This window comes from Humulus lupulus, chromosome 1 (genome assembly GCF_963169125.1).
Source record: "Humulus lupulus chromosome 1, drHumLupu1.1, whole genome shotgun sequence".
Classification (NCBI taxonomy): domain Eukaryota; kingdom Viridiplantae; phylum Streptophyta; class Magnoliopsida; order Rosales; family Cannabaceae; genus Humulus; species Humulus lupulus.
The window spans coordinates 310,766,657-310,786,657 of NC_084793.1; the positions used below are offsets into that span (position 1 = coordinate 310,766,657).

At 45.2% G+C, this 20,001-nt stretch overlaps 1 pseudogene; it reads left to right on the forward strand.

Annotated features, from left to right (window-relative positions):
- Positions 1 to 14,411: 14,411 nt before the first annotated feature.
- On the forward strand, positions 14,412 to 16,136 carry LOC133782286 (beta-amyrin 28-monooxygenase-like; annotated as a pseudogene).
- Positions 16,137 to 20,001: the final 3,865 nt, after the last annotated feature.

Genomic DNA, 20,001 nt, shown 5'->3' on the forward strand with positions numbered 1-20,001 from the left:
TTCGAAATAGGTTTAGGTTCCTACTTACCATCGATTAGTTTTTATCTTTTGGCTGGTTTGTTCCAAACCTGTTAAATTTGCACATCTGGTTAACTCCAAACGTTTTTGGTTTTTGATAATTCGGTTATGTCCGAACTATCTCAGCTCGCGTATTTGGTTATACCCAAGTACTTTATATATTTTTTGATAATTCGGTTATGTCCGAACTATCTAAGCTCGCGTATTTGGTTACATCCAAATACTTTATATGTTTTTGATAATTCGGTTATATCCGAACTATCTAGGCTCGCGTATTTGGTTACATCCAAATACTTTATATGTTTTCGTATATGTTATTTTATTTTTTAAGCTGATGGTATATATACCAATGGCGCCCCCTTAATATCCTATGAGTGTGACCATAGGTTATTAAATTAAGAGAGATTGCAAAAATAAAAAGAAATAACATATTTGAACAAAATGGATCTTTTATTTGATGACATTCAAAAACAAATAAGCTAATACAAATAGAAACTCATGGTTATAGGCAACACTTTTCCTACACTACTGATAGTAAGGTCTAAGGTGTTCGCCATTCCATGCTCGTGGTACTAGGCTCCCGTCCAATCTCGCAAGTTTGTACACACCAGGTCGGATGACCGACTCTATCTGGTATGGTCCTTCCCAGTTCGGCCCGAGCACTCCAGCTGCCGGATCTCGAGTTGCCAAGAATACGCGTCTTAACACCAGATCTCCCATTCCGAATTTTCGATCTCGAACCCTCTTGTTGAAATATCTGGTAGTTCGTTGCTGGTAGGCAGCATTTCTCAGCTGGGCCTCTTCTCTTTTTTCTTCAATCAAGTCTAAGGTCTCCTCGAGCTGAGTATGGTTTGAACTTTGGTCGTAAATCTGAGTTTGGATCGTTGGGATTTCGACTTCTATGGGTAACATTGCCTCGCAGCCGTATGCTAGAGAGAACGGGGTATGTCCTGTCGAGGTTCGAGTCGTTGTCCTGTATCCCGAAAGGACTTGTGGCAATTCCTCGGGCCACCGTCCCTTTGCTTCCTCCAACTTTTTCTTTAGAGAACTCTTGAGAGTTTTGTTCACAGCTTCGACCTGGCCATTTGCTTGAGGGTGAGCCACTGATGAAAAATTCTTTATTATACCATTCTTTTCACAAAAATTTGTGAATAGGTCACAATCGAACTGGGTTCCGTTGTCGGATACGATCTTCCTCGGCACTCCGTATCGGCACACGATGCTTTTTACAAAGAAATCAAGGATCTTCTTTGAGGTTATGGTTGCCAACGGTTCAGCCTTCGTCCATTTTGTGAAGTAATCCACGGCGACTACAGCATATTTCACTCCGCCTCTGCCAGTCGGGAGAGAGCCTATGAGATCGATGCCCCATACTGCGAAAGGCCATGGGGATGTCAACATGGTCAGCTCGAATGGTGGGGCTCGGGGTATCGTGGCGAATCTCTGGCATTTTTCGCACTTCTTCACATACTCGAAAGAATCCGTTTTAATGGTTGGCCAGAAATATCCCTGGCGTATGATCTTCTTGGATAGGCTATGCCCCCCGGTGTGATCTCCGCAAAACCCTTCATGAATTTCTTCAATGATTTTCTTAGCTTCGGGAGGGGTTACGCACCTGAGTAATGGCATGGAATATCCCCTTCCGTATAGCCGTCCATCCATAATTGTGTAACGGGGAAGTTGATACATCAACTTTCGAGCTTGGCTCCGATCTTTTGGAAGAACTCCGTTTTCGAGATAATCAACTATGGGGGTCATCCAGGTCGGCTCTGTTTCGATCATACACACATCTTCCTCTTCTGGCTCGTTAATGCTAGGTGCTGATAGATGTTCTATGGGCACAACATTCAGATCTTCATTTTCGATGGACGTGGAGAGTCGAGCTAAGGCATCTACATTCGAGTTCTGCCCGCGGGGAACTTGTTCGATTGTATAGAATTCGAAACACTCTAACGCAGATTTTTCCTTTTCCAAATAAGCTGCCATTCTCGTGCCGCGAGCCTGATATTCTCCCAAGATTTGATTAACCACGAGCTGGGAGTCACTGTAGCAATGTATAGCTTTAGCTTTGAGCTCGTTAGCTATACGAAGTCCCGCGAGTAAAGCCTCGTATTCGGCCTCGTTATTCGATGCTTTAAAGTCAAATCTTAGGGCAGAATGAAATCTGCTTCCTGCGGGGGTAACCAAAATGACCCCTGCCCCTGCTCCATTTTCATTTGACGAGCCGTCGACATAGAGTTTCCACAGCTTGTGGGTCGTGGTTATTACCTCGTTGTCGGCTATACCCGTACATTCCACTATAAAGTCCACCAATGCCTGTGCTTTAATGGTCGTTCTTGGGTGGTAAGTGATCTCGAACTGCCCGAGCTCAACAGCCCATTTAAGAAGTCGACCTGAAGCCTCTGGTTTAGATAGGACTTGTCTAAGTGGTTGATCAGTCAGCACATGGATGGGATGTGCCTGAAAGTAGGGGCGGAGCTTACGAGATGAATGAATTAGACTGAGCGCGAGTTTCTCCATCAATGGGTACCTTGACTCTGCCCCCAGTAATCTTTTACTGATGTAATAAACGGGTCTTTGCACCCTCTCTTCTTCTCGGACGAGTACCGCACTTATCGCGTGTTCGGTGGTTGAAAGGTATAGGTACAGTACTTCTCCTGTTTCAGGTTTTGACAGGATGGGCGGTTCCGCAAGGTGCTTTCTGAGCTCCTGAAAGGCTAGCTCGCATTCCTCTGTCCATTCAAACTTCTTACCCCCTCTCAGCAAGTTGAAAAATGGAAGACCACGATCTGTAGACTTCGAGATGATCTACTCAGGGTCGCCATCCTGCCAGTCAGGCTTTGGACATCCTTGTGCCTTCGTGGTGAGGGCATGTCAATCAGGGCCTTGATCTTGTCGGGGTTAGCCTCGATTCCTCGAGAGTTCACAATGAAACCCAGAAATTTTCCTAAAGATACTCCAAAAGTGCACTTCTGAGGATTTAGCTTCATGTTGTATTTCCGGAGTACGCCGAAGCACTCTTCGAGGTCATCAACATGGTTCTTGTTGAGTTGAGATTTGACAAGCATGTCATCGACATAAACTTCCATGTTGTTTCCTATTTGTTCTGAAAACATCATGTTCACGAGCCGCTAATATGTGGCCCCAACATTCTTGAGTCCGAATGGCATGACATTATAGCAGTATAGCCCTTTATCTGTGATGAAGCTCGTATGTTCTTGGTCGAGAGCATGCATGGGAATCTGGTTATATCCAGAATAGGCATCCATGAAGGACATCAGGCCATGCCCCGCCGTGGCATCCACGAGCTAGTCAATCCTTGGCAACGGAAAACAGTCTTTCGGGCAAGCTTTGTTGAGATCCGAGTAGTCAATACAGGTTCTCCACGTCCCATTGGGCTTTGGGACCAACACCGGATTGGCTACCCAGTCAGGGTAAAAGGCGTCCCTAATGAAATGGTTTGCCTTTAACCTGTCAACCTCCTCCTTCAGTGCTTTCTTTCTGTTCTCGTCCAGCTGTCTTTGCTTTTGTTGCTTTGGGGGAAAGCTTTTATCTATGTTTAGAGTGTGGCTTGCTACATTCGGGCTTATTCCTATCATGTCTGAGTGCGACCACTCGAAGACATCCTGGTTTTTCTTCAGAAAGCAAATTAATTGCTATTTTGCCTCATTCTGGAGGTGTTTTCCGACCTTCACTTTCTTCGAGGTATCAGTTTCTTCGAGCTGAATTTCTTCGAGCTCCTCTAAAGGTTCGAGGTCAGCTTTCTCCTCAACCCTCGGATCAATCTCCTCGTCAATTTCTAAAACTGTTATGTCTTTGTTTTGCATGATAACGAGTGCTTGAGCTTTCGTTTGTTTCTTTCCCCTCAAGGAGATGATATAGCATTCTCTCCCTGCCAACTGGTCTCCTTTTAATGTCTCGACTCCGCTGGGGGTCGGGAACTTAAGGGCTAGATGTCGTACTGATGAAACTGCCCCCAGCCCAACCAGGGCGGGTCTCCCGAGCAGCACATTGTAGGCAGATGGTAAGTCTACTACTACGAACTCCATTATCTTGGTTACCGAGACTGGATAGTCTCCCACGGTTATGGGGAGCTCAATAGATCCCATACAGGCAGTTCCTTCTCCTGAAAAGCCGTACAAAGTAGTTGCACACGCTTTCAGGTCGCGAAGGGAGAGTCCCATCTTCTCTAGGGTTGCTTTGTAAAGGATGTTGACTGAGCTCCCATTATCTATGAGAACTCGGTGAACCCTTTTATTGGCCAACTGAAGAGTAATAACCAGTGGATCATGATGAGGGAATTGAACATGGGAGGTGTCTTCCTCGGTGAAGGTTATAGGTTGTGTTTCAATTCTTTGGCTTTTTGGCGCCCTTGGTTCCGGTTCATAAGGAGACCCGTCCCCTGTCTTCAACTCGTTAACATACCTCTTTTGGGAATTCCTGCCCCCTCCTGTGAGATGAGGCCCTCCCAAGATGGTTATTACGTCCTCTCCATCTATCGGCGGGGGCCTATCTTCTTCCTGAGATCGGGAGTTATTGTTTTGCGTGGTTGGAGGCGCGGCTATTCTCTGGCTCGCGGCTGCCTGTCCAGTGCTCTGGTTTTTGACATAATGCCGGAAGTAACCTCTCGAGATCAACCCTTCGATCTCTTCCTTCAGTTGTCGACATTCATCGGTTGTATGTTCGGTGTCTCTGTGGAACCGACAATATTTACTGGAATCCCTTTTGGATTTTTGATTTCTCATCGGGTCAGGGCGCCTAAAGGGGACCTGGTTCTCATTAGCCAGGTATATGTTCTCTCGAGACTCATTGAGCTCGGTGTATACCTTATACACGGAGAAATACCTCTCCCCTTTCTTTTTCTTTCCTCCCTCAGCTTCGGGGTTACTTCCTTCGTTCTTTTTCCTCTTGGGGGGGTTCTCCGAGACAGGCTTTGGTGCCGCTGGGTCCGCCGAGGTTGAGGCAGAGTTGATGTTTATCGTTGTAGTTTTGGACTGGGAGGTCGCTTTGAGCGTCGACCTCGCTTCCTCTACATTGACAAACCTCTGCGCTCGTCTGTTAAACTCGGTTATCGACCTTACCAGTTTCCCTTGCATGTCTTCCCAAAGGGCACTTCCCGGTAATACGCCAGCTCGGATAGCCATGAGGTGTCCACTGTCATCCACATCCCGAGCTCGGGCTACTTCTAGATTAAATCTTGTCAAGTAACTTTTCAATGTTTCGCCCGGTTGCTGCCGGACGTTAGTTAAGGTGGATGCTTCTGGTCTGACCCCTACCATTGCTCTGAACTGCTTCTTAAAGTCTTTGTACAACTGCTCCCATGAGGTTATTGAGTGTCTCTTATACTTTTTGAACCAACTTTTGGCAGGTCCTGCCAATGATGTTGGAAACAACATGCACCTGAGCTCGTAACCCACGTTACTGGCTCTCATGATAGTGTTGAACGTGCTCAGGTGACTACACGGGTCGGTCTTTCCTTCAAACGTGGGGACGTGAGGAATCCGAAACCCTTGAGGAAATTGAGTGTCAGAAATATGGGGAGCAAACAGCTCGAGCTCCTCATCAGAATCCTCATATCGACCATTTCCTCGTTCATTTTTTAAAAGCCTAAAGGCTCTTTCGAGCTGATCGATTCTTTCTTGGACTGGGTCAGTAGGAGGTGCTGTCTGGAATTGACTATTATTGATAGTGATTCTAGGCTCGCGTCTTCGCAAGGGATCTCTACGCTTATTCAAGCGATCCCTTAGGTCCGAATTTGTTTGATCTCCATTCCCCCGACTCTGATTCAGATGATTTCGCAGGTCGGGACGATTCTTGCGACTTCCAGTATTCTTACGACCTCGGTCGTGTTTACTGACGGACCTGGTCTCTCCGGACTCATCACTGGTGAAACTCATTGCACGGTTATTTCGAGATGGATTCTTTCCACGTCGCCTCGTCTCCGCAGTGCGAGACCGAGACGTCTGACTTCTCTCAGATGGAGCGCCTCTCCGCTCCTGGAAAGTCTCTCTGTTTCCTTGTCTTTCCCCCGCACGCCCTTGATCCTGATCTCGAACAGGTTGAGCGTTTATGTGTGGGGGCGAAGGATATCTTATGGGTGACGGAGGGAACCGTATAGGCGACGGTGGCTGCCACCCTTGTCGCGGCCTGGAGGGTCCAGAATTTGCCCGAGATGGGTCAGTCGCATTCGGTACGCTCCCAGGTACCTGAGTCCGAGCCTCTGCAGGGGTTCGGTTATTCTCAGCTCCTGCAGGCACTTCTACAGGTGGGTTAGCCGGGGCCCGAGCTCGAGTACTCCTCTGGGGCCTAGGTGGAGCGGATGGCTCTGCTGGTGCCGGAGGTTGAGTTGGCCTCCTTGTGGCAGCATCCTTTCGTGGACGCCCGCGGGGCCTCCGGGGAGGAACATGTACGTCCCTTGGAGGAGGGACTTGGTTTTCGCGCGGAGGTGGGGGCTGAGCCACCTGCGCCTCTGCGGCTATCCTTGTCAACTCCTCATTCCGTTTGTTGGCCTCTGCCAATAGCTGCTTCAGTTGTCGGTTTTCAAGTTCCACAATAGGAATGTACCGCTCAGGATTGTAGTACATATCCCCATCTCTTGGTGGAGGAGGTGGTCCCCGGGAATCAGAGGACCCACTTCTCTCCTCAGCATCCAGGTTCTCCATTGGTTGTTTTCCAGGATGCCTTGGGTAGTTTTCATCAGGGGTGTTCTGATTGTTTGTGGCCATGATTTTCTCAGGGATGAATGCTTAAGGCTCTCAATGAAAGCACCAAACTGTTGACGCCATTTTTTGTCAAACAGTGAAAGAAGAGCACGTAAACAATAACTGATAATGGCCAATTTAAATAAAACAATATAAACACACGATTTTTACGTGGTTCAGCAGTTTAATATGTCTAGTCCACGAGTCTCTGTTATTAATACTCAAGATTATCTCTGAGAATTCTTCAGCATGAATTCTTCAGAGTTTTCTCTCATGGATCAGAATTTCGGTCCCTTACAATGGTGCTTAACCTCTCTATTTATAGAGAAGGCTGCAGAATACTATCCCACATATTTTGGGTAGTTACTCTTTTTGTATATATAAAATAAATGGCCTTAAATGCCCATAATAAGATATAAAAGGAAACGCCCCCTGAAGACCAGGGGACGTATAACTGACCAAATAATATCCCACGATTCTAGGAGATTTACAATAATAAATGAGGATTACATCTCGTATTTACAACACTTACAGATATTCAAGGTGGTTATCACGTATCTCTAAGGCTTTAGCCTCTCAGGTTTCTCGTCATCTTTCGAGCTAGAGATATCTCCCGAGGTCACATGTCTTTCGAGATCGTATGTGCGTCGAGCTCGGGACCCTTGATCCGGGGCCATCCCTGAGGATGGATGCGTCTCTGGAACTACCTTTCGAGATCATGATCACTCCGAGGTCACCATATTCGAGGTCGTCTATGTCCTGCAGGCTCGATATTTAATCCTGGAGCATATTTCCAACCTTATGAGTCCACTTGTTTGCGAATCCAACTTTCGAGATCATATTTAACATAGCTCGAAATCTGGGTGTAACAGTTGCCAACGGTTCAGCCTCCGTCCACTTGGTGAAGTAATCCATGGCGACTACAGCGTATTTTACTCCGCCTTTGCCAGTCGGGAGAGAGCCTATGAGGTCGATGCCCCATACCGCGAAAGGCCATGGGGAAGTCAACATGGTCAGCTCGGATGGTGGAGCTCGGGGAATCGTGGCGAATCTCTGGCATTTGTCGCATTTCTTCACGTACTCGAAAGAATCTGTTTTAATAGTTGGCCAGAAATATCCTTGGCGTATGATCTTCTTGGACAGGCTATGCCCCCCGGTGTGATCTCCGCAGAACCCTTCATGAATTTCTTCAATGATCTTCTTAGCTTCGGGCGGGGTTACGCACCGAAGTAACGGCATGAAATATCCCCTCCTGTATAGCTTTCCGTCCAAAATGGTGTAACGGGGAAGTTGATACATCAACTTTCGAGCCTGGTTCCGATCTCTTGGAAGGACTCCGTTCTCGAGATATTCCACTATTGGGGTCATCCAGGCAGGTTCTGTTTCGATCATACAGACATCTTCCTCCTCTGGATCATTAATGATAGGAGTCGATAGGTGTTCTATGGGCACAACGTTCAGTTCTTCATTTCAGCGGATGTTGCGAGCCGAGCTAAGGCATCTGCATTTGAGTTCCGCTCGCGGGGAACCTGTTCGATTGTATAAAATTCGAAACACTCCAATGCGGATTTTGCCTTCTCCAAATAAGCTGCCATTCTCGTACCGCAAGCCTGGTATTCTCCCAAGATTTGATTTACCACGAGCTGGGAATCACTGTAGCAATGTACAGCTCTAGCTTTGAGCTCCTTTGCTATACGAAGTCCCGCGAGTAAAGCCTCGTATTCAGCCTCATTATTCGACGCTTTGAAACCAAATCTTAAGGCAGAATGAAATCTGCTCCCTGCGGGGGTAACCAAAATGACTCCTTCCCCCGCTCCATTTTCGTTTGATGAGCCGTCGACGTAAAGTTTCCACAGCTCATGGGCTGGGGTTATTACCTCGTCGTCGGCTATGCCAGTACATTCCACTATAAAGTCCGCCAACGCCTGTGCCTTAATGGTCGTTCTCGGGTGGTGGGTGATCTCGAACTGTCCGAGCTCAACTGCCCATTTAAGAAGTCGACCTGAAGCTTCTGGCGTAGACAAGACTTGCCTAAGTGGTTGATCAGTCAACACATGGATGGGATGCGCTTGGAAGTAGGGGCGGAGCTTACGAGATGAATGAATTAGACTAAGCGCCAGCTTCTCCATCAGGGGGTATCTTGGCTCTGCCCCCAGTAATCTTTTACTGATGTAGTAAACGGGTCTTTGCACCTTATCTTCCTCTCGAACGAGCACTGCGCTTATTGCGTGTTCGGTGGTTGAGAGGAATAGGTACAGAGTTTCTCCCGTTTCAGGTTTTGACAGGATGGGTGGTTCCGCAAGGAGCTTTTTGAGCTCCTGAAAGGCCAGCTCGCACTCCTCCGTCCATTCAAATTTCTTACCTCCTCTCAATAGGTTGCAAAATGGAAGACCACAGTCCGTAGATTTCGAGATGAACCTGCTTAGGGCTGCCATCCTGCCAGTCAAACTTTGGACATCTTTGTGCCTTCGAGGTGAGGGCATGTCAATCAGGGTCTTGATCTTGTCGGGGTTGGCCTCGATTCCACGAGAGTTCACGATAAAGCCCAGAAATTTTCCTGAAGACACCCCAAAAGTGCACTTCTGAGGATTTAGCTTCATGTTGTATTTCCGGAGTACGCCGAAGCACTCTTCGAGGTCATCAACATGGTTCTTGTTGAGTTGAGATTTGACAAGCATGTCATCGACATAAACTTCCATGTTGTTTCCTATTTGTTCTGAAAACATCATGTTCACGAGCCGCTGATATGTGGCCCCAGCATTCTTGAGTCCGAATGGCATGACATTATAGCAGTATAGCCCTTTATCCGTGATGAAGCTCGTATGTTCTTGGTCGGGAGCATGCATGGGAATCTGGTTATATCCAGAATAGGCATCCATGAAGGACATCAGGCCATGCCCCGCCGTGGCATCCACGAGCTGGTCAATCCTTGGCAACGGAAAACAGTCTTTCGGGCAAGCTTTGTTGAGATCTGAGTAGTCAATACAGGTTCGCCACGTTCCATTGGGCTTTGGGACCAACACCGGATTGGCTACCCAGTCAGGGTAAAAGGCATCCCTAATGAATCGGTTTGCCTTTAACCTGTCAACCTCCTCCTTTAGTGCTTTCTTTCTATCTTCGTCTAGCTGTCTTCGCTTTTGTTGCTTCGGGGGGAAGCTTTTGTCTATATTCAGTGCGTGGCTTGCTATACTCGGACTTATTCCCACCATGTCCGAGTGCGACCACGCGAAGACATCCTGGTTTTTCTTCAAAAAGCAAATTAATTGCTATTTTGCCTCATCTTGGAGGTGTTTTCCAACCTTCACCTTTTTCGAGGAATCGGCTTCTTCGAGCCGAATTTCTTCGAGCTCCTCTAGAGGTTCGAGGTCAACTTTCTCCTCAATCCTTGGATCAATCTCTTCGTCAATCTCTAAGGTTGTTCCGTCTTTGTTTTGAATGATGGCAAGTGCTTATGCGCTCGTCTGTTTCTTTCCTCTCAAGGAGATGCTGTAGCATTCCCTCCCTGTTAATTGATCTCCCTTCAATGTTCCGACCCCGCTGGGGGTCGAGAACTTAAGGGCCAGATGCCTTACTGATGAAACTGCCCCCAGCCCGACCAGGGCGGGTCTCCCGAGCAACACATTGTAGGCTGATGGTAAGTCTACTACCACGAACTCCATCATCTTGGTTGCCGAGACTGGGTAGTCTCCCAAGGTCACGGGGAGCTCGATGGATCCCATGCAGGCGATCCCTTCTCCTGAAAAGCCGTATAAAGTAGTTGCACACGCTTTCAGGTCGCGAAGGGAGAGTCCCATCTTTTCGAGGGTTGCTTTATAGAGAATGTTGACTGAACTCCCATTGTCTATGAGAACTCGGTGGACCCTTTTATTGGCTAGCTGGAGAGTGATGACCAGTGGATCATGGTGAGGAAACTGGACATGGGACACGTGTTCCTCAGTGAAGGTTATTGGTTGTGTTTCAATCCTCTGGCTTTTTGGAGCCCTAGGTTCGGGTTCATAAGGAGACCCATCCCCAGTTTTCAGCTCGTTAACATATCTCTTTTGGGTATTCCTGCCTACTCCTGCGGGGTGAGGCCCTCCCGAGATGGTTATCACATCCTCTCCATCAATCGGCGGGGGCCTATCCTCTTCCCGAGCTCGAGAATTGTTGTTAGGTGCGGGCTGCGATTGGGGGACTCTCTGGTTCGTGGTCGCCTGATTAGTACTCTGGTTCTTGACATATTGTCTAAAGTAACCTCTCGAGATCAATCCTTCGATCTCATCTTTCAGCTGTCGACATTCATCGGTAGTATGCCCGGTGTCTCTGTGAAATCGACAATACTTGCTTGAATCCCTCTTGGACTTTTGATTTCTCATCGGGTCCGGACGCCTAAAGGGGACCTGGTTTTCATTTTCCAGGTATATGTTCTCCCGAGACTCGTTGAGCTCGGTGTACACTCTATACACGGAGAAATATCTCTCCCCCTTCTTTTTATTTCCTCCTTCGGCCTCGGGATTACTTCCTTCGTTCTTTTTTCTCTTGGAAGGGTTTTCCACAGCAGGCTTTGAAGCTATTGGGTCCGCCGAGGTTAAGGCAGAGTTTACGTTTATCGTTGTAGTTCCGGGCTGGGAAGTCACATTAAGTGTCGACCTCGCTTCCTCTACATTGACAAACCTCTGCGCTCGTCTATTAAACTCGGTTAGGGACCTCACCGGTTTTCTTTGCATATCGTCCCAGAGGGCGCTTCCTGGCATTACTCCGGCCTGGACAGCCATTAAGTGTCCACTGTCATCCACATTCCGAGCTCGGGCGACTTCCAAGTTAAACCTTGTAAGGTAACTTTTTAATGTTTTGCCTGGTTGTTGCCGAACATTAGTGAGGGTTGACGCCTCAGATCGAACCCCCATCATGGCTTTGAACTGCTTTTTAAAGTCTTTAGACAGCTTCTCCCAAGAGGTTATTGAATGTCTCTTATATTTTTCGAACCAGCTTTTAGCTGGTCCTGTCAATGATGCAGGAAATAACATGCATCTAAGCTCGTAACCCACGTTACTGGCTCTCATTATGGGGTTGAACGTGCTCAGATGACTGTACGGGTCGGTCTTCCCTTCGAACGTTGGGACGTGAAGGATCTGAAACCCTTGAGGAAATGGAGTATTGGAAATATGGGGAGCAAACGGTTCGAGCTCCTCGTCAGAGTCTTCATATCGATCATTCTCTTGCTCATTTTTTAAAAGCCTAAAGGCCTTTTCAAGCTGATCGATTATTTCTTGGACTGGGTCCGCAAGGGGTACTGTCTGGAATTGGTTGTCATTGATCATAATTCCAGGCTCGCATCTCTGCAAGGGATCTCTACGCCTATTCAAGCGATCCCTCAGGTCCGGATTTATTGGGTCACTATTACCCCGACTTTGATTCAGGTGCTCTCGCAGGTCGGGACGATTTTTGCGGTTTCCAGTATTCTTACGACCTCGGTCATGCTTGCTGACCGACCTGGTATCTCCAGAATCATCACTGGTAAAACTCGTCGCATGGTTATTTCGTGATGGATTCTTTCCATGTCGCCTTGTCTCCGCCGTGCGAGACCGAGATGTTTGACTTTTTTCAGATGGGGCGCCTCTCCGCTCCTAGAAAGCCTCCCCGTTTTCTTGTCTTCCTCCCGCACGCCTTTCGCCCTGATCTCGAACTGATTGAGCATTCCTGCGAGGGGGCGAAGGATATCTTATAGGTGATGGGGGGAACCGTATGGGTGACGATGGCTGCCATCCATGTCGCGGCCTAGACGGTCCAGAATTTGCCCGAGATGGGTCGGTCGCATTTGGTGCGCTCCCAGGTATTTGAGTCCGAGCCTCTGCAGGGGTTCGGTTGTTCTCAGTTCCTGCAGGTACTTCCACAGGCGGGTTAGCCGGGGCCCTTGCCCGAGTATTTCTCTGAGGCCTAGGGGGAGCAAATGGCTCTGCTGGTGCCGAAGGTTGAGCCGGCCTCCTTGTGGCAGCATCTTTTCGTGGGCGCCCACGGGGTCTACGGGGAGGAACGTGTACGTCCCTTGGAGGAGGGACTTAGTTTTCGCACGGAGGCGGGGGCTGAGCCACCTGCGCCTCTGCGGCTATCCTTGCCAACTCCTCATTCCGTTTGTTGGCCTCTGCCAACTACTGCTTCAATTGCCGGTTTTCAAGTTCCACAATGGGAACATATCGCTTAGGATTGTAATACATATCCTCCTCCCTTGGTGAAGCAGGTGGTCCCCGGGAATCGGAAGATCCACTTCTTTCTTCAACATCCGGGTTTTCCATTGGTTGTTTCCCAGGACGTCTTGGGTAATTTTCTTCAGTAACGTTCTGATTATTAGTGGCCATGACTTACTCAGGGATGAATGCTTAAGGCTCTCAATGAAAGCACCAAACTGTTGACGCCGTTTTTCGTCAACCGTGAAAGAAGAGCACGTAAACAACAAACAGTGATGGCCAATATAAATATGATAATACAAAACGCGATTTTTACGTGGTTCAGCAGTTAAATCTGCCTAGTCCACGAGTCTTTGTTATTAAACTCAAGATTATCTCTGAAAATTCTTCAAGTATGAATTCTTCAGAGTTTCTTCTCAAGATTCAGAGATTCGGTCCTTTACAATGGTGCATGTCCTCTCTATTTATAGAGAAGATTGCAGAATACTATCCCACATATTTTGGGTAGTTACTCTTTTTGTGCAAATAAATCAAATGGCCTTAAATGCCTGTAATCCGATATAAAAGGAAACGTCCCCTGAAGACCAGGGGGCGTATAACTAATCAAATAATATCCCATGATTTTAGGGGATTTACAGTAATAAATGTAGACCACGTCTCTTACAGACAACACTTTAAGATATTCAAGGTTATTATCATATATCACCTAGGCCTTATTCTCCCTGGTCTCACATCAGCTTTCGAGCTAATAGCATCTCCCGGGGTCACATGGCTTTCGAGATCGTACGCGCGTCAGGCTCGGAACCCATGATCCGAGGTCATCCCTGAGGACAGATGCATCTCGGGAGCTACCCTTCGAGATCGTGTGGATTTCGAGGCCACCATATTCGAAGTCGTCTCAGCTTTGCAGGCTCGATGTCTAGTCTTGAAACATACTTCAGACTTTACGAGTTCATTCATTGCGAATCCAGCTTTCGAGGTCACATTTATCATGGCTCGAAATCTGGGTATAACATAATAATTTTGACCAACTGTTTAATAAATTTTGATCTGAATATTTTGAACAACTGTTTAATAAATTTTGACCAATTGTCTTTAAGTGTGAAATGCTATTTTGTAAAAAAAATTCAAATCTACGTGATAGTGCAAAATGACGTTATTTTGACAAAGTGTCCTAAAAATATAGATTGTAGTCAATTATTTTTTAGTGGCATGGGACCCCATTACTTCTAATTACTTAGATCAAATTAATCACACATTATAGGGGGTGGCATATTTTTTTAATTACGAGTATCCACTAAAACTCAAATTTCCTTATCAAGGAGCATTGTTCATATTCATTCAACTAATAATATATTATAGGTGGTTGGCCAGTGGTAGAACTAGAAGGATCCAAAACTAGAGATGACTTTAGACACCTATTACTAACTCATATATGGAAGTTTAATTTGTGCACGTACTTGGTTTATTGGACTATAAAGAGAGTGAGAGTGAGAAGAGAGGTATATCATCATCAAATAAATTGCTAATTATTAGTATGGAGCACTTGGTATCGGTCGCCCTAGTGCAAGGATTCATGGCATTAGTTTTCATGGCCATGTTTGTATTATTCTACAAGCACACATCACCCTTCGTCGGCAACCTGCTGCCAGGAAAAATTGGATACCCAATATTCGGTGAGACCATAGAGCTCCTCTCCACCGGATGGAAAGGCCATCCTGAAAAGTTCATCTTCGACCGCATGGCCAACTTCTGCTCCAACATCTTCAAGACCTCACTCCTCGGAGAGCCAGTTGCTGTTTTCTGTGGCCCCACAGGCAATAAGTTCCTATTCTCTAACGAGAACAAGCTCGTCACTACATGGTGGCCAAGCTCCATCGAGAACCTCTTCATCTGTACCACTGAGCAGGCCACTGTATCTCAGGAGGCCAAGAAGGTCTGCAAGATCGTCCATCCGTTCTTGAAGCCTGACGCTCTCCGAGGCTACATCGGCTTCATGGACACCGTAGCCCAGCGCCACTTCGCCGACAACTTGGAAAGTAGCGGTGGCGAAGTTGTTGCCTTCTCTCTGGCCAAACAATTAACCTTCTGGATAGCTGCCAGGGTGTTCCTCAGCCTCGACGACCCCAAGGAGATACGTAAGTTTGAGGAGCCCCTCAAGCTATTGTCCTCCGGAGTGTTCTCCATCCCAATCAACCTCCCAGGGACCACCTTCCACCGCGCTCTTAAGGCCTCTTCTTACCTCAAGAAAGAGCTTGTTAAGATAATCAAGAAGAGAAAGGTTGAGTTGGCGGAGGGCAAGGCCAACCCCTCGCAAGACATCTTGTCCCACATGCTTGTCACCTGCGCCGACGATGGCCAATGCTTTACCGACCTGGACATTGCCTGCAGGATTATCGGACTCCTCAGCGGCGGCTACGACACCACCAGTTCCATCTGTACTATTATTGTCAAGTATTTGGCCGAGCTTCCCCATGTTTACGAGGCCGTCTACACAGATTAATTAATATAGTATAATATAATCAAACAGTATTACTTATGTATATATATGTGTGTGTGTTATGATGATATTAATTGGTGATCCAACAGAACAAATGGTGATAAAAAAAGGCAAAGAGGAGAGGCGCAGGAGAGCTGTTGAACTGGGATGAGTTGCAGAAGATGAAGTACTCATGGAATGTGGCCCAGGAAGTGCTCCGAGTGGCTCCTCCATTGCCGGGGGCTTTCCGTGAAGCCCTGGATGACTTCGTGTTCAACGGCTACACCATTCCAAAGGGGTGGAAGCTGTACTAGAGCGCCAGCTCCACCCACAAGAACCCGGACTACTTGACCCCACCCGGTTTGAGGGGAATGGCCCTGCACCGTATACGTTCGTGCCATTTGGAGGTGGACCCAGGATTTGCCCGGGGAAAGAGTATGCGCGGCTAGTAATCCTGGTGTTCATACACCACTTATCACGCGCTACAGGTGGGAGAAGATCATTCCCGACGAGAACACCGTCGTCGATCCCTTGCCCATCCCCGCCAATGGCCTTCCCATCCGCCTCATTCCCCACCCTCACCTCACCACCACCACCATGCACTGATCGATTAATAGCATCATCATCCATCCATCCTTGCATGGACACCACTACCTTTCACTTTGCTATGCCTTTTTTCCCTTGATAAATATTATGAGTATGGCTAACTAAGCAAATAAGATGCTACCTCGTGTAGTATTGGACAACTTAAGTTGCTAAATAACAACACTCGTATATTATTATCTTTGTAATTTGTACGTGACTTTACTGTTAGAATTTTATATGGACTAATATAATTACAAACATAATTCCATTATCACAATCATTTTCTAGAGTGCCTACGAATAGTTAAAGACCATAATGGGATGGTTAATATTAATCTAATTACAATTGAGGCACATGGTAGCACCCTAAAGACTATAGGTTGGCCCATTAAACCATAGTCCACCATATCTGATAATATAAGCCCAATAGGCCCAATATACCCCTTAGGGTAAGAAGGCATACGAGACATATATATAGAACATATATGTTGTTGGGTGAAAATAAGCAGGTGGTTTTGGTAAGGGTTGCTCTCCATAAGTTCTCTCTTGCATTGCTTTTCTAATATTGTTTTTGTGTAGATCGTGAGAAATTCAAAGATGAACATTGGAGACTCAATGTCAGGTATGTTTAATCTCTATATATTCAATTCAATGCTCTAAATAAAATGTGTTCCTGGATTGTTGTATGAGCATGTAATGTTGTTTTGAATCTGATTTATGGATTTAATGCTCATAATATTGTTTAGAATTTAGCAATTGGTATCAAGAGCCAGGTCTTTTGATTTTAGAGCTTATTGTTAGATACCCAATTTTTTGTCAAATTTTTTTTTTTAATGAAATTTCGAATATCATTGTTGGGCTATGTAGAAAATTAGTATATTAATCATCAATGGGTTTAGACCATTTTTTTGACAAAATTTTGAGGAAATTTTTGACTGTTTTTCGGCCATGGATACCCATTTTTTTCCAAAAACTTTCATAGATAATTGTATATATATTTGTTGGTTTTGAGAGTTTTTTAACCCAAATGGAGGCCAGAAAGTGATAGCGGAAGAGACGTGGAGGAAAACTCCTCAAAAAGGCGGCGGAAACGGCGGTCGGAGGCCCCTGTTACAGGCGGATTTCGGCGTCGGGTCCCGTCGACCCGGTTAGTCGACCCGCGGACCCGGTTCGAGGTCAGGGACGACCCCGCGCCAAAACGACACGTCGTTTGACGTGTCAGGGGCGTTTTTTATATATAAAAAAAAACGACACATCATTTTTTGAAAACAACACGTCGTTTTGATGTTTGAGGGTCGATTGTTTTGGTGAAAAACGACAGTCGTTTTCTGAGACTGTTTTATAAAAAAAAATAATAATAAATAAATTCAAATTAGGGCGCGTATAAAGTCCATTTTGGACCTAATTTTTCACCATTTCACTCAATTTTTAATACCCTATTTTATACATGTTTATGCACAAGATTAATCCATGAATCTTATTCATAATTTTGGTGAATTAATTTCATTGTGGCATAAATCCATGTTTATTTGTTTATTTATTTCAACAATTAATGCTTAAATGTATCTTACCTGTCGTAAGATTAAGCATGGAAATTGTTTGGTGATGAGGAACATTTAAATATTAATTTATTTAAATTTTGTATCATCCTCCAAATTTGCATTAAGATCCATACAAGTAATTAATTATCCTATCGATAATAATTGCTTGCTAAGGATGCTTAATATGGTGAAGAAAATTTATTAAATATTATTAATCACAATTTATCTATCCTTTCGATAGTAAATTAATGTATTTGATTATAATGTTTAATAGATTGTTCTTACCTGTGTATGAGTTCTATTTTGTATGTTTGTCTAAGAACTCTAGCATACATAATGATCATTTGTTATTTTGCGATCATATATTGATGAGAAAAGAGCACAAATGACATGGTTTATCATAACATGTATTTAATAGTTATTGCTCTTGTTTCTCATTCAGCTGTAAGCATTCCTAGATCTCCTGCCGTCTTGACGCTGAATGCAACCAACCACAAGCATTGGATTGAAAATATCACGATGAACTTGACCTTCATGAAAATGGACTTGGCCTTGAGAATTGATGCACCATCTAAGCCTGCTAATGATGCTACTGAGAAGGATAAGAAATCTTACGAGGACTGGGAACACTCCAATCGTTGTTGCTTGATGCTTATGAGATATCACATGGACGAATCCATTCGTGATAGTATTCCCAAGTCTGAAAATGCAAAGGATTTTCTTGCTGCCATTAAGGAAAAGTATAAGAAATTCTCAAAGAATGAGAAGAATGAACACTTGAACATGCTTCATCACACTGTTTACGATGGTTCAGGTGACATTAGGGCTCACATTGACAAGCTCATGGGCCACTATCATAAACTTAAGGCCATGGATATGGACCTTGGTGAGGATTACATGGTGTGGTTGGTGATGGAGAACATTCCATCTCAGTTTGATTCAATCAGATCAAGCTACAATGCTCAGAAGGAGCAATGGACTATTGGGGAGATGTCTGCTATTCTTGCCAAGGAAGAGGAGGACATGAGAAAAGGTAGGGCAAGAAGTATCTCCATGGTTTGTTTAGAATCCAATATTATTGATGTGCCCTCAAATTATTGGTGGTTAGATACTGGAGCCACAATTCAGTGACAAGTCGAAGAAGACCGAGTAGTCTGGAGCAGAATGTGTACATGGGAGACGATACAAAAGTCCAAATCAAATTTTTGGGGACAGTTAGATTGCAGTTGAATACAGGACATTTTTTGGAGTTACAGGATGTTGCTTACATACCCTCTTTTAGGAGGAATTTGATTTCTGTATCTATTTTGGATAGGCTTGGATATAGTTTTCTTTTTGGAACTGGAAAACTCACTTTGTATCGTGACTCTCTTTTGGTTGGAAATGGAACTTTATGTGGAAATTTATATAAACTTGATTTGCATGATGTTGCTTCTGTTTCTTCTACTTCTTGTCTTAATACTGTTGTTGGTTCTAAATGTGCAAGGTTAGATTTAAAATCTTCTATGTTGTGGCACAAACGTTTAGGCCATATCTCTAAAGATAGAATGCAAATGTTGGTGAAAGATGGGGTTCTTCAAGATCTAGATTTTTCGGATTTTACTGCCTGTGTTGATTGTATTAAAGGAAAGTTAACTGCCAAGGTTAGAAAGAGCAAGTCAGACAGGTGCACAGATGTATTGGAGCTTATTCATACTGATATTTGTGGGCCTTTTGTTCCGCCTGCTATGGGTGGTTATAAATACTTTATCACCTTCATTGATGACTTTTCCCGGTATGGCCATGTTGAGCTCATTCGTGAAAAATCTGAATCTTTAGATGCGTTTAAGATTTTCAAGACAAAAGTTGAGCTTCAAAAGGGGAAGAAGATCAAGGTAGTTAATTCTAATAGAGGTGGAGAGTATTATGGACGTTATGATGAAAGTGGAAGGAACCCTGGGCCTTTCGCTAGGTACTTACAGGAATGTGGCATTGATGCAAGATATACAATGCCAGGAACACCCCAAAAGAATGGAATTGCTGAAAGGAGAAATCGCACTCTTCTTGACATGGTGCGATGTATGTTGATTCATTCTAGTTTGCCAGAGTTTTTATGGGATGAGGCATTAAAGACTGCAGCTTATATCTTGAATCAAGTGCCCAGCAAGTCTGTCCCAAAGACGCCTTATGAGCTATGGTCAAGTAAGAAACCAAGCTTGCGTTATTTTCATGTTTGGGGTTGCAAAGCAGAAGTGAGGCCCTATAATCCACAGTCTAAGAAACTTGATCCGAAGACCATTAGTGGCTATTTTGTGGGCTACACCATTGGATCAAGGGGTTCCAGATTTTATTGTCCATCTCACACCACCAGGGTTATAGAATCAGATAGGGCTGTCTATTTTGAGGATGAATTTGATTCAAGTCAAGGGTCAAGAGAAATTGTTTTCAGGGAAGAACGCATTTTTGTCCCTGTACCTGTCGCTTCCGCTCCTATTGATGACCCTGTGATTGAACAGATTCTGGCAGAAACTCATG